The sequence below is a fragment of the Cinclus cinclus genome, chromosome 18 (assembly GCF_963662255.1).
Source record: "Cinclus cinclus chromosome 18, bCinCin1.1, whole genome shotgun sequence".
Classification (NCBI taxonomy): Eukaryota; Metazoa; Chordata; class Aves; order Passeriformes; family Cinclidae; genus Cinclus; species Cinclus cinclus.
The window spans coordinates 9,991,471-10,007,300 of record NC_085063.1 but is presented as its reverse complement, the minus strand read 5'-3'; positions in this window follow the sequence as shown (position 1 = coordinate 10,007,300).

The following is a 15,830-nucleotide window of genomic DNA, read 5'->3' as shown; positions in this document are numbered from 1 at the left end:
TGTTAAACAGGGGATGCATATTTCTTTTGTGATAAAACATGTCCAGAAGTCAATGAATGAGTTTTGTACTTGTGCCACCAACTATAAAGGGCTGATTTTAAGGGTGATTCAGGTCACTTCTGTCACTTGTTGTGATGTATGGGCAATGGGGTCTTTCCCTGCTAAAGGGAAAGCCTGTGATGTGCCCTTCTGGAGATGCCTGGTGAGCACACTGCTCACAGATCACTAAATCCATCCATGCTTTTACATATCTGGACTTTGTGACCAGTTTATCTGATATCAGATTGCCTTTTTCTCCCTACATGAGATCTTCCATCTCTTTGACAACTTTTCAGTTTCTGACGTTGCAGAACGGGACAGTCTTGCTCTGGCATCCCTTCTCAGGGAGGGCTTTACTGAAATGTCAAAAGGATTCCTGTCTTTTCTGGATTTGAAGGAATAGTGCCTTTGCCATGTCATTGCCAGGAGAAGCAGAATTCCTCAGCACTGGGGTAGGAACCAAACTGAAGCCCCACAGAAGGAATAAAGCTGCCCAGTGCTGCAAGTAGAAACCAGCTCCATGAGAAAGGTGTTCAGAATTCAGGCTGGAGGCACAAAGAGGATGAAAAAATGTCACTTGTTTGGGAGGAGGGGGGAGAGATGAAGAATGCAATTTGTGACTAAAGAGAGAGGCCTCATTCCATGTGGCTTTGCCTCTGGATAAGGATCTGTGGCCATCTTCTCCCAGCCAGAAATGTGCACTGTAGCTCCCTCCAAACCACACAACATGCTCTGAGTCCTGGGGTTTCCATCTGCTATCAGATGGAAACAGCCAAGGCCAGTCCAGAAGAGATTGCCATCCCAAGGTGGAAGACTGCTTTCTCTAAGAGCTATTCATGAAAACCACATTTCACACAAGAATAGACACAGCAACTTACTGGAAAATATTCACCTCAATGGAAAACTTTGCTCATGGACAGAGTGCTGCATCACACAGCACCTTAAAAATTCCTCTGGGATCACTATTCTTAATGGGATTAATTTCAGGGCTGCTAGATGGATATTTTCAGATCAATCTATAGATAGGAGTGATTCCTCATATTTAAAAGTAAAATAAGTAATGCTTTGGGGGTTGTAGGCCATGGACAGGTTTCCTTTTTTGAGCCAGAGCTGCCACAGAGGGGGCTGGCACCACTGGGCTGCTGTTTTCCAACCCTTGCTGTCTATGACTGAGGAGATGACAAGCACTGTCAATTTGCCCTATGCAAAAAAACTGATGAAGCCACGAAATTTCATTATTGCTCAGGGAAGTCTGGAACTTGAGAGTTTTGAGAGCAAACAGCTCAGCCATGCTCTAAAAGAACAAGAAGCAAAAGCTGCTTTTTAGGTGAGCTGATATTTTTAGCTGTCGAGAGAAAACAAAGAAGAGAGGTAAGGTCACAGAGCAGGTCGATGGCAGGAACAGAAACAGAACAGATCTCTCTCCTTCCCAGCTGGTGCCCTACTCACAACAAGGTCTCTCCAGCTGGAGCAAAGCCTATCCTAGAAACTTTGGTCCCATACATGCAATTTTCTTCTTCTGGCTTTCATTTAATAAATGGGATACGAGGCTCACTCTTGTGCCATTGTATTAGTTTGATGTACATTTATTTTGTATACATTATCTTTCCTTTCAAGCACTTCAATATATCTGAAAATAAGAGATAAAAAGGGATAAAACATTAGACACGGCAACTCCCAGAGAGGCAGGCAGGGTGTGAAGAACATTGAATTCCCTCATGATATTATTATATTGCCTTCTTTGCTGCACAGTGTTACAGTAAGTAAGGGGATTAGCTGCTTGTCTCCCAATATATAGATGAAGAGAAGGAAAAAAAAAAAGGTTTTTGTTTCAGTAGTTCTTTTTGCCTACAGGAAGAAAAAAATCCTGCCTATTCAAAATACTCTCCTTCTGCTGCATCACCCTCTTTTGTCAAGAAACCCTCTCTGTCTGACCAGAGGGAGAAAGGAGAAGGTAAAGAAGCTAGAAGATGGCTCAGATACTCATCATCATAACTATGCATGCACTTCCCCTGTAGAGTAATAAGCCTTTGGAGCTGGAACATCTTCCAGGGCATGTTCCTATCCTGGGGGTTGGACCCCTCCCTTATTCCTTCAGGGAAAGCCAAAGATGAGAGCATCCCAGAGCCTGGAGAGAGTGTTTAGGTCCTGTAGGATGAATAACGTTAGATTCTGATCAAAGTGTGTGTCTGTCTCCCTGAGAAAGGTACAGACAAACTCTTGAGTATTTCAAACTCTTGGTGGAAAAGTGAAGGGCAAGGCTGTTCCAGCTCTCTTGCTTCGAGGAAGGACTCGCAGAGCAACGGGAGGAACATCCCCGTGGGTGAAAGCCACACTCCTCCAGCTGCAGGGAGGTGCAGCACAGCTGGAGAGGTCAGGGCAGCACTGGAACAGCTCCTGGAGAGCTGGGGCAGCACAAACTCCCCTGTGCTGAAGGCAAACCACAGCAGCAGTGCTGCAAGGGAAGGAAGAGAGATCATTCCCAAGCGTGCCCAGCTCCCTCTGGGATCAGGTCCTCTCACCTGATGTGCCACTCAGCCTGGTGTCTGACCTAGCAATTACCATGTCCTTCCTTGTCTATTAAGTGTGGAAAGTCTCTTTCTCTTTACCCCAAACATCAATTTAGAAAGCAAAATGCCAGAGTGACTGCCTCTCTTGGGTAATTTTTCCCCCTTCAGGTTCCCTTGCTTCCTTTATTTAGTGCCAGCAGAAAACAATATGGTTTCTTTCATTGTCTTCCATGAAGACTTCCAAGAGAGGGGGGAGATTATTACTGTTCCAGCGTGTGACGACATAATAGGCTCCTGTCCCAGAAAACAAAAGTCTTTGCAAGACGATAAAGAGACAAGTCCTACTTATGATGTCACCAAGAAGACAGTAATAAAAATAAAGAAGGGAAGGGGGGGGGGAAAGATAAGAATAAACATCTGTATATTGGGCATAACAATAACATTTGTTCTGCCATTTATTTCTGAAAGATGCCTTCAATTGTGCCTTGTACAGAACAGAAAAGATTTGTGTGTGTGTGTGTGTGAGCACAGATGGATTTATAATAATAAAAAAAATCCATTGAAATGCAAAGTTTAGGATTTCCTCCCTCCCCCTCAAAATAAAAAGATCAAATAATTCTTGACAAAGAGAACTGTTCCGGTTCTATTTTTTTTCTGGATCTTCTCAAGTTCTGCCCCTTTTTTTTACCATGAGGAGCAAAATGTAGGATTCTTTTCAAAAGAGAAATGTGTATATTTCTGGAAATATGCTTTAGGTTGTATAATTAATAAGGCATGTGAACAGCAGGAATCAGAAATACAGGAACTGATTTTCCTTCAGTACCAATACCGCAGGGAAGATGGAGGAGTCACCCCTCACTCTGGGGCTTTCTCCCTGAGGACAAGGAAGGGAACATGCTGGGTTTGGAGAAAGCCACGGGCACTGTGTGGGGATCCTGGTCCTGTGTTGGAGCAACACAGGGTGGGGATGTGCAGCAGCAGCCTGGTTGTGTTTGTTCCCACTGGGGATGCTCCAGCCACGAGGCTGCTTGGGCACATTGGGAATGCTCCTGAGTTTGGGGACAGCTCCAGCACAGCCACCCCAGAGCTCTGCACCATGCTGGGCTCTGTGCATGGTCACAGCAATGAATCAGTGAATCAATGAATCAGGGCTACCAGTGGCTTCCACAGGGACGTTCTGGATGTGCACCAGCCTGGCTGCAGGCAGACTTTGTCCCTCTGCTTGGAAAAAAATGGGGGAAATATGTTGCTAGTTTTCAAATGAGTGTGAGCTGTACATTAATTAGCATGCAGCTCATGGGCCTTTGATCTTCAAGGTGGGACCATGGCGTGCTCTGTGATGTGGAAAGAAGGGAACTGAGGCACTGCAAGGCTCCAGCAATTCTACCCGTTTGCTCACTGGCTCTGTGAAGATCCTAAAAGGGTAAGGTAGATTAGAGTGCACAAATCACAACCCTGGGCATCACTGCTGTTGTGGGGTACACCAGGAGTTTTTTTCTCACAGATTTCCCAAAACCCCAACAAAATCAGCCTCATTGCATCAACGGCTCTAATGATTATTTCTTGCTCCTGAAGGCAGCATTGTAACAAAGGTGGGCATTACTGGATAAATAGCATCAAACTAGTCATTTACATCTGATTTACTTCTCCTAGCATGGTTATTCCTAAGACTTGCACAGCTTTATTAGATCTATATTCATGTGTATTAATAATAACAATTGTACTTGCAATTAATTTTAAAGCCCACCATCAATCTTTCTTAGAATTCAATCTGATGCACAGCCAGAGGGAAGGGACGTGTGCACTGAATTCCATTTTAACCCCTTCCTTTTTTTGTTTCCCAACACTGGATTTCTGGTGGATAATAAACCTTTGCAGGCCAGACCTGAAGAGTTAAATTTGCCATCTCAGGGACATAGGACACCATCAAACCCTAAAATATCAGTTCATGGACAGAGGAGAACAATGCACTCCTCCCTCACGTGACCGATGTTACTGGTGGAATTAGGAATTAACGACAAGATTAAAGCCACCATTTTAATTTCTCAGACAAAGCTGGTTATCTGGACAGCCATCGTAAGCAGGTGGCCAGCTCTCCATCTCCCATGGACACAGGGGCCAGTATAATGCAAAGTGGACTGGGAGGTAATAATTCAGCAGATAACCCCTGACACGCTCATTCAGCTGCTAATTCACCCTGCGTGCAGGAGCTGTAACCAGCGTTTAAAGATGCGTTATGATATTTAAAGCCTAATTTATTCTCTTTATTAAAAATGATATCAAACAATATTTCACTCTCCCTTTTGCTGAAGATTAACTGTTTATGATCCTTGTGCATTATAGGGGGCCATAACCATTACTCACATCAGTGGCTTGGCCGGGGCATCTGAGGCCATTTTAGATTAATTGTCTGCTGGTTGTTTGTTAAAGCACAGGAGGTGTCATGGAAGGAAACAGCCTCAGTTCTGGATCAACTTGAGCCAAGTATTAAAAACATCTCCTTGAGCTTGGTTATTTATAATGACCTTCATATTTTGATGCTTTTCAGCATAGGTAGGAATATATTTTTGAATCAAAGTACAGAAGATTTATCATTAGATTAATTTAACACCCACTTTTCCTCAACTGGATTCTTCCTAAAAGCACATATTATATTGATCACTAGCTCAGCAGCTACACTTCCCAGGTATCCCAGTGTTCAGGAACTTATAAGATGCATCACTGGTGTGAGCAGGTTACAAATACTGTGTCCAAGCTTCACCCTTTGAATCCCTCCACCAAGCTCTGGATGAGCCACTGGGCATTAATGTTTCCAGCTTCCCTGGTGAATGGATTTATTTTTTCTGTTTTGGACTGTCTGGCACATTTTCTCAAGCATCTTTTTGCCTCGCACAGAAAGGAAACCTCACAGCTCAGCTATTTTACCCTACAAAGACCAGTGCTGACCCTCCAGGTGCTCCAAAGATCCCCTGAACTAGCCCAGTTGAAAGAATCATAAAAGCCATATAAATATGTGTGAAGTACCATTGCAATGGCCAGGGAATTTCTAAAGAAATAAGACTATTTATCTTAGTTGCTTGCAGCTAATGAAATATCATTAAGGCAGGTCACTCCTGTTAAGGAGGTCAAGTTTGAAATAACAAAATGGAATTAAAGTAGAAATAATAAGGAACTATCCTTCTGAAAAGCAATGAAGAGACATGAACAGACATTATAAAGCAAGGTAACACTACCTGCAAGGGTTAAAAAGCACAACCTCCCCCAAATTTTCTATCAAATAGAATAGAGCATTAGTGGAACACTGCAATACAATACAATACAATAATGAGGAGCTGTGAGTGGGAAGAGACATTCAGGCTCCAATTTAGACCCAGCCAGAGGAGCTGTAAGAGCCTTCTTTGGGCTCTCTTTGGCTCGATGCTGGTCTCCAGGATTCCAGAGATCACTTCCAGCTGCACTCGTGACTTGACGGCATTACGGCGGTTAAGACTGCACCACACATCCCACGCCTCTTTTTCATTCATTTGTACCTCCAGATTTTCTAAATTTTTACCCACTGAGAGCGCTTTGATTTTCCTGCCTGCCATAAAAACCCTGCAGCTCTGGAGGGATTCTGCTGGCTCGTCATAAAAGGCACAGATGTGAGGAGCTTCCCGCGAGCAGCAGAGCCAGCCCTGCAGGAGCTCCCATCTTCATCCTGTGCTGATGCAGGCCTGGAACAACTCCACCAGTTCCAGGAGGCTGCACTGGTGCTGCAGGGAGCAGAATTTGGGTCACTGACTGGAAAAAGTAGGATGGTATGTGGGGTTTTTTTGCTGTAAAGCTAAGGTGGAAACAAATGGCTCTTACAGCTCCTCACCTCCATGGAGTCGCATGGATTTATAGCTGCAGAGCACCTCTGGTGTCCCTTGGCCTAAAGGGGATCTTAATTCAGAGGGAGGGAAAGCAGACAAGCAAATGAGGTAGCAAACAAAACCCTCTCCATCTTTCATCAGTCTCATCATGCTACAGAGCTTCATTTTCTCAGTGAGAGCAAGGCCAGTGAGAAACAGTTCATAGAATCACAGAATGGTTTGGTTTGGAAGGGACATTAAAGATCATTTTGTTCCAACTCCTTGCCCTAGGCAGGGTTCACCTTCCACTAGACTGGGTTGCTCCAACCTGGCCTTGAACACTTCCAGGGGCATCCACAACTTCCCTGGGCTACATGTGCTTGTGACTCACTGCACTTACAGGGGAGAATTTGTTCTTAACTTCTAATCTAAATCCCTCCTCTTTTAGCTTAAAACCATTCCCCCTTGTCCTATCATTATCTGCCAGTGTTAAAGTTCAGTAAAGAGCTATAGCTCTATATAACAAACCCCACATTAGCAATGATAAATTTGAATATGCATTATACCCCCTTCAGTCCTATTCTTTTAAGCCCCCTTCCCATTTTGTGCTCCCAACTGTGTGCATGCAGCTACCTGGGCACACAAAGCCACCTGCGCTCCATTTCAGCTGCCCCTTTGCACAGTTAAATCACCCAGAAGAACAGCTCCTTTCCTCCTGGTGCTGCAGAAGCAACTAAACAAAAACAGTTGCTTATTTCTTGCAAGTAGAAATTTGATGGCAGGAACGCCAGGAGATTGTTTGACATGAGGAGAATAAAATAGAGGAAAATAAAATAGAGGAAAATAAAGTCCCTCCTTCTCCCCACCTCTAAAGAAAGGAGGGATTGAGCTGGAGCTCCTGGGACCAAGGGGCAACATGCTGGAGCTGGGGGTTTGTTCCTGGGACTCTGTGCTTCCATTCCACATCAGTGACATAGGAACAACTACACTTTCATGAGAGTATGACAGCTTATCTTGGAAAAGGACTGAGATAAATAGATTAAAACTCTGCTGGTGGAGAGCCACAGAGAAGAGGGTCATGAGACAGCCTATTCAGACAGTTCCTATTATTAATATGTAAAGCTGTCATACTTCATAAGATCACATCCAATGTAATCAAGAGGATTTAGTTCACTAATATAGCAGCAGTCACACTAGATAAGATTGCTTATAGGGATAAGAGTGTACATTTGTTGCTCCATTTTAATTAAAAACAACCTTAATAAAAGGTTGTAATGATAAACTGATAAGCAATTGTGTCTCCCCTTCTCCCCATAGGTTACCATGCAAAACTCATATTACAATTAGAAACCTCCCCTAAGACACCATAGGACATGTATCAATGTTGGCTCAGCAGCAGAGAGTTACTGGTCACCCCACTTTGTATGTTCAATTGCTGTTAACTAGGTTTTTCTCCCCCCACCTCGATTCACAAATTATATTGCCAGACAAGGAACAACCCAGAGTGAATTTATTTAACACATCCTGGTGTTATGACTAAGTGGGAAGAAAATCCTCTCTCTGAAGAAAACTAATTGAAAATGGAAGTAATTCCAGAAAGACATCCCGGCTGCATGTTCTCCCTCAAAAAGGAGAGGTTCTTCCAGTGGTAACACTGCTACACATTCCCCCCTGTCAGCTGAGGTGTTAAATCCTCTTTTTGGGAGATGAATGATAAAATGGTGTGATCCAGAGCTCCAGCCTGGTTGGATGAGAGGTGCATGTCGATTTATACAGCGGAGTATATACATTCTTGTAGCAGCATGAAGAGCATGCTGCTATTGAAATTTCTGATCATTCTGCAGCTGCAAACTATAATAGCAGTAATAATAAACCAGAAGCTGTGCTATCCATTAAAAAGAAGCCCAGACACTCGAGCATGTTTGTTTTGCCTCTGATTTTAAACATTCAGCACCAGCTGAACTTCTTGTTCACGACTCATTAAAAATGTCCTGCATCTTTTCATACTCTCAGGCTACTGGGTCTGCCCAGAGATGAGTGCACAGGATGGGAGGAGAGACAAAACCCGAGCCCTCCCTGGGTGAGGGGACATTTCAGGGCGAGGTCAGATGGCTCTCTCCACCTTGCAGGGCCTCAGGTGCTCAGAGGACAGGGTGGGGGTGGTGATGCTTTACATGACAGATGTTTTCCTGCTAATAAATCCTGTAAAAAGTTTAGAGAGGAGCCGGGTTGGGGACAAGCAGGCACAGAAAGTGGCTGCTGGTATGCTCGTGTCCTGCTGAAGGCAGCTGTGCACCCATGTGTGGGTGCAGTGCCAGTGCTGCAGCACAGGCTCAGAGCTCCTGTGTAGGCAACATTCAACAGTCCTGAAACCCCTTCTGCTGTGTCAGACAGAAGAATTATTTGTGTCAGGTCACAAATGCTGCTGTGCTGGATGAAAGATGGCAATTTTTCCTTAGAGAGTCTCCCAGTGCTGTGTGGGATGTGGGTTTACAGGTTTGTCCACAAAGCCAAGCCCAAGGAACCTGGGCTGCCCCTGCTTCAGCACAGTGTGGATCTGCAGCTTTAATGGAAGGGATTCTCTGCCTCAAGAGATCTCACAATCATTTAACTTCATTATCCAGGCTGTGAGGAAGAGCAAGGTCCATTCCTGATCCTGTCCTTTGCAATGCTGGACCATTAACTGAGTATGGTCAACCAAATCACTCTAAGAAGATAGAAACATTTATTTATCAATAGTATTCTCTTGCTTAGCTTTTTTTTTTCCAGTTGTGCCAAATTAACACAATAATGGCAATGTTGATTTTTTTTTATCTCTACTTTTCAGTGAATATGAATGCCCAACTCTGGCAGGGCTTAACTTTGTGTATGAAGAGGGAAAAAAACCCGCTGGTAAATATGTTGTTACTGATTTAAAAATCTATTTGTTCAGTAATTTCTGCTGGAGCCATCATTATCTTGCCAAAGCAGCTGTTGGAATATTAACTAGACACAGCAGTAACAAGTGGAATATAATTAGCACTCCTTGTTCCAGTGAATTTTCAGTTTTAACTAGGAACAATTTGCAATGAATCTCTGTGCTGTTGTAATTAACTTAACTAATGCACCACACATACCAACGACTGTACTGAGTACTGTAGGAAATCACCGAGGGTGCTGCGGGTGGGGCAGAGCTGTTGCCTAATTCTGGCCAGCTATTACATTCCAAGGATATCCCTCCTTGCTTTGCAGTGCCTTGTCTGCAATTAAAGACTCACAGCCTATATTTGTGAAACCATGAAAATGAAATTACAAGGGGATACTGATTCCTCACGCTTGGGGTTTTTTTGGTGTATTTTTGCAGCATGTGCTTTTAATACACTAATCGTTTCCCAAGCATTGAGACTGAAATGGTGAGGGCAGAAACTTATGCATCAAAGTGAGCTTTCCCAAGAAAAGCTGCTTCAGCAGCCCCATCCTGCATGGTTAATGTACCATTTCACTTTTACTGCTCCAAGGAGCTCCTTGTAGGCATAAGCCAGAGCAGCCGGAGAAGCTGCTGGTGATGAAATGAATCACTGCCACTGCTCTGATGTCCAGCAATGCTCCAGCCCAACATTCTCTGGGGCCCTCTTCCACTCTTTACCAACTTATTTCTTCCAGCTGCACCTCTCTCCCTTGATTTTACCCTGGAGATTGGCCTGAAACCCCAGTCCTGCAGTATTTTTGTGATGAGCAAGTTCTTCATGGGATTTTGTCAAACCTCACTGCACCAAGATCTTGCCTACATCAAATGGGGTTGAACCCTATGCCCTGAATCCAAGCACTTCTCCAGAGACTACATCTCCATCGCCTTCAGCTACAGGAGTTGTGCTGTCTTTGTCAAAGCAAAACTCTCAGGGAACTGGCAGCAAACACAGAAGTTTTTTTCCGTGCTGTCCTTGTCCTGTTACCTTTGGAAGCTTCACTGTTGTTTAAGGTTATCCCAGCAACTGAGATATTGTTAAATGCTTGGGTGGCACTGGGGACACAGGTACAGCTATTTCTTGTTGCCCTTGTTTGTCCCTACACAATTTCATGTGTAGGAGACTCCAGCACGAGGCATCTCCTCTGAGTGGACCTACGCTTCCTACAGGGAGAGGAACAGAGCCAGTGACAATTCCACCTGAAAACACTTTTATTTGCCTCCTCCACGGTCAATTTTTCAATCAGCTGTAAAATAACCTCCTGCACCTGTGTATATGTGATTAAAAGTACAGTTAAGGCCAAAGCATTCTGAAGATGGTCAAGATGTTCCTTGCAGAATGTCACTTCACAGTACTCTCCAGATTTCAGCTCCTGGAAAGGTTCTGGGGGAGGCTCTCAGCTTTCCAGCTTTATTAGAAAAGGGTAAGTTGCTCCCTAGACCTTACAAACTATGCCAAAAACTGCCCCAAAACAAACTGGCTGAAAGTGAGCAAAAGAAATTCAAAACATCTGGAATTTTTCAGGTTGGAGTCATAAGGCATGAATTACATCTTCACTCACAGGTGTGTCTCTGCTTCTTCACCCTTGGACTCAGTGAGAAATATTAAAAAGTCATGTATTTGAAATTTTTTACAAAATAAATCCCTGAAAACTCGACCACATCAGTGGAAGAATCAGCACTTCAGCACTGCCACCTCTGGCACTGCTTCCCAGGGCTGAATCAGGCCCACATCAGCCTCTGTGGAACTCAGCATGTAATTTAAGGGGTTAAAACTTCTCTTTTATGGCCTTTTCTAAAGGAAATAGTCTTTTCCAAAAGTCAATTTTGAATGAGAAATATTCACAATACATCAGTTTCTAAATTTTTCATGCCAAAGTCTCATTTTTCTCTGAACCCCTGAGGAGCAAAAATGGGGGGAAGCAAAACTGAAATATTTTTGCATAAATTTTTAAAGTTTCTTTCCACTAAAATTTCATGCACCACTAACTCATTTTCTGTTAATCCTAGTCCACCCTTTTTCCTTGAACAGCTGTCTCTTCTTCTTTTTAGTATTATTATCATCATTATCATACATTTGTCGTACCTCTTAATGTAGTATCAGAAATCAGAACCTTTATTGCATTTTAGTTCCTATAACTTATCTCATAAGAATTCTCCTGCAATAAGAACCACTGTGTGGCTGTAGGATTTTTGAATCAGGGCAGCAAGCAGATCACATTGGAAGAGTCACATTGGTCTAGCAGTTTTTCTTTAAATACTTGGTGTGCTAGGAAGAGGAAACAAATTTAAAAACCATGACAGCATAAAAATAAAACAGGAAATGGAAAAAGATAAAATAGTAAATAAGAAATCTGCTATTTTTACAAGCAATTGGAGTGCTACAAATAGCAAGTGAAGCTGATACTTAGTCACCAATAGGGAGAATAAAGATTAGAAGGCAGCGAGAAATGGGGTGGGGACTGTAAAGAGCTGCTTCTCTATCTATAAATATTCTCTCTTGCCTGTGTTTCTGCAACAGGAGGGAGCTTGGAGATGGTCCATGTTTTGGACACCTTCATCACCTTGCAGACAGGAAGGTGTGTGATGATGGGCTCTATCACAGCCTCCAGCACCCCGGGAAAGGCGAGCCAGGGGAGCAGGAGCTCCGCAGACACCGGCACAGCCTCTGAGCCAGCTGTGAGCTCCCAAAACCCCCCAAAACCCCACAGCCTAAAACCACACTGAGAAAACGCCCTTTGCTGGCTCGGGAGACATCATCAGAGGAGGCAGCAAAGGGAAAATTTATTAAGTCATGGTGTTGCAAAACACAGTTCTTGACATGTAACTCCTGAAAGGCGAGCGAGGTGGGCTGCTCGCACGCGCTCTGGAAAGCATCACTTCGTGCTCCCTTGTCTTTTCCCATTAAGATCCCACACGTGGGGCTATTCATCCCCTCGGCACACAGCAGCCAGATTGTTTGCCGAAGTGATAGATGAAAAATTCATTCTGTTTTTTGAGGGTGTTTAAACATTCAATGCAGAAGTGTCACTGGCTGCTCAGCCAGCTTAGCAGTGGCTCCGCAGCTCAGAGGCTCCGAGGTTTGGGCTGAAAATTCCAGCTCTTCTCCGAGGTCAAATAAAATCATCAAAAATTTGACTCAGATTTTTTTTCTCCCTTTGTTTTCAACAAAGGGTTTTTGGTTTTTAGATCCATCCACACTGCAGCATTTTGCGGTTGTTTTCTCCTGGGCTTGACCAAGGCTGTTGTAATGAAAATGTTTTGGGTCCAAAGGGAAACACCTCTCTATGTTTGCACTTGTGTGTGTACACATACACATATTATTCTGAAAACTGAATTGACAGACACCCCTATGAGATCACGTTTGCAGGCTGAATTTCTGACCCTATTTTTTGCCTGCAAAACTAAATCAAGATATTTATACTACAGAGGCAAAAAATTTGAATATCCAACCCATCCCCACGCATACATGCTTGTAAACACACAAAGCCAAGCCAGAAAATGACACTGCTTTCTCAGCAGATCCATATTCCACCTCTGCAAAAATAGTGTAATTTATTTTCTGTGTAGCTGGAATTCATGATTATCAGGCCTGCTGATGGCAGCGTCATGAAATCAGCTGAGCCTCCCATGATGGCATTTTCACATACGACTTTTTTTGTTCTTCTTGCCTTATGATTTAAACTGCGCAGTTTAATCTGTACCCACCATCTCACACCAGGACTTTAAAACACCCACATACCCTGACACAGAAACAGCCAATGCTCTTCTCTATTGTCAGCCACTGCTGTCCGAGGCCAAAAGAAAGAGGTCACCCATAATAATGTCAACCATCACTATGGTATCTGAGCGCCATTTGATTTAAAGAATGCTCTAAGAGCCTATGGAAAATGTAGAGGCAGCAAAGGCAAAGCACTCAGAGTAACTTCAGAAATAATTGCAATGCAATTAAGATGTGCCACCAAAATGAATATTTCAGAGCAGAGTTCATCTGCGGAGAGGTTGCCTGCATTAGAAAAGTTAGAGACATTCAGGCTTGATTAGGTTCTCACACGAAACTCAGCAACCAAACACAGAAATCAATGGATTTGTATCTGTAAAAATCCTCTGTGACAGAAAAACATGAGGCAGAAGGTTGTAATTCTGCCCATCAGCAGCCCCAAAGCCTCTGACATTTCTGGTGCCCAGCACTGCTCAGGGTAAAGCTCTGAAGCTGAAATATTGCTGGGGAAGGGAAGGGAAGGGAAGGGAAGGGAAGGGAAGGGAAGGGAAGGGAAGGGAAGGGAAGGGAAGGGAAGGGAAGGGAAGGGAAGGGAAGGGAAGGGAAGGGAAGGGAAGGGAAGGGAAGGGAAGGGAAGGGAAGGGAAGGGAAGGGAAGGGAAGGGAAGGGAAGGGAAGGGAAGGGAAGGGAAGGGAAGGGAAGGGAAGGGAAGGGAAGGGAAGGGAAGGGAGAACAATGGAGCTGCCACATTTTTGGATCAAGGCTTTCGCATGTGTCTTTGCATCTGCAACAGGCAACACCTTCATGCCAGCCCTGTCAAGTGTCACCATTTAAATGCACATGGGAAATGATAATGGGAGAGATCTCTGTGATTCCATTTCTTTCCAATCCATTTAAAAGGATCTTTGTTTTCACACTACCAGAGCAAGTGTAGAAGGGCTGTGATCCCACAGTAGGGAGAAGGACCAGAGGAAGAGGCAAGGATCTTTCCAGCAGGCAAATCACAAGTTAAGCTGCCAAACTCCACTAGGGAGAGATTTGTGGTTCACCTGGAAAATGACGTTATTTCTGCTAAAAGATAAAGAAAAAAGGGATCTCCAACCCTGATAATTTTCTCCCCACCTAGCACTGTGGTGGGCTCTATTTTCACCAGATGAGCAGCCCCAAGCAAAGCCAGCTGCCTTCAGTAAGGACAGGTTTAAAATTAAAATTAAACATGTTTTGCTTAAATGCTTAATGTTTGAATATTTTGGCAAAGGGGATCAGTTCTGGCAGCCCAGAGGGTTCAATCCCAAAACACAGAGAGGGATTATGAGCACGAGTTAAAAACCCACAGAAATCTCTTTGGAGAAGCACAGGGGAGCAGCTTTTGGAGGCTGCTTTTCCCAGAACCACACCAAAGCTCTCAGCAGCAGGACTGTTGTGAGCAAAGATGGAGCCATTTATCTACTGGAGGTGAGGATTTATTTTCTAGAGGGCAGGTGCAACTCCACGAAAGGCTATTTTGGTCATTAATGCAGGTTTAGCAGGCACCATTATATATTGAGCTTTACTGGTAAGAAGCTGTAAATATGTTTAAAAATCTCATGATTGAAAACCAGGGACAAGGCTCCTCCAGCCAGTCCAAGCTGAAGGTGAATACGAGCACGGGGCAGCTGTGTTGCCTTTTTATGATCCCCACTGTACAGTAGGCTTTGATGTTTATTATGAAGTATTATGATTTAAGTGGCTAGAGGAGTTCATGAAAAATGACCCCTGTAAATGCTGCCTGGGAAACTGGATTCAGCAAATTAGCACATTCCTTAACATGATCCTCCTCGTTGTGCATTGTGTGTTAACTTAAATGTGCCTAAATGGACAGTTCAGGAGCCTATACATAAAGTCTGTACATGATTATCCTATTAAGGACTATTATTGGAGAGGTTTAGTCTTGTGCTGTATCACTTATGCAAATGAGAGAAAATCTGAAGTTACTGTTACTTTTAGACAAAGTGCAAATAAGCTTTTCACTGCATATTAATGAATTGCTAATACCCAGCTCTTCTGCACCCATCTTTATGCAGATTAGAGTAATGCTGTTTGCACAGTTGTAGCGTTTCAACTTTTTCATTTGGAAGCACCTAGACTAAGATTTAAAAACAAATCCAAACTCTGTACCCTGCAAGTTAAAGCAATCAGAAACCCAAATAGAACTCCTGCAGAAATTTAAAACTGAAGCTGCAGACTTGGTGAACATGTTTGACTGTCATTTGTCTTGAATATTCAAAACTAAGTTTTACAAGCTTGTCATAAAACTTCGAAGATCCAAACCACAGATCAAGAAACCATTGAGGAACAGGCTGAAATCCATCCATAGTTGAGATGGTTCTTAATTTTAAGCAGATTTAAATCCACTAACTGCAGATATGTCTCGATATATGTTTAAGTGCATCCCTGAAGGAAATATTTTGTTGATTCAGGACTTGAAAGAACACATCCCAGCTCTGGACCCGATCATGCAACCTTAACTCATAGAAGCAACTGCTGTGATAAGAGACCCCTTATTTCTGAGCAAGTTCTTCAGATATCAAAGTCAAAACTTCAAAGAAAACTATAAATGCTCACTAGCCCCAATAGGAAGAGCATAGAGTCCACTGAGGAAAACAGTTATGATAAATGTGATCAATAATGACTGCAAATTAAGTTTTATCTCTGCTGAAAACAAGGAACTACTTCCAACTGTAAGAAAGGTGGAAAGAAATATATTTACATTATTTCAGAGAAGTGATAATGTGTTATGTGTC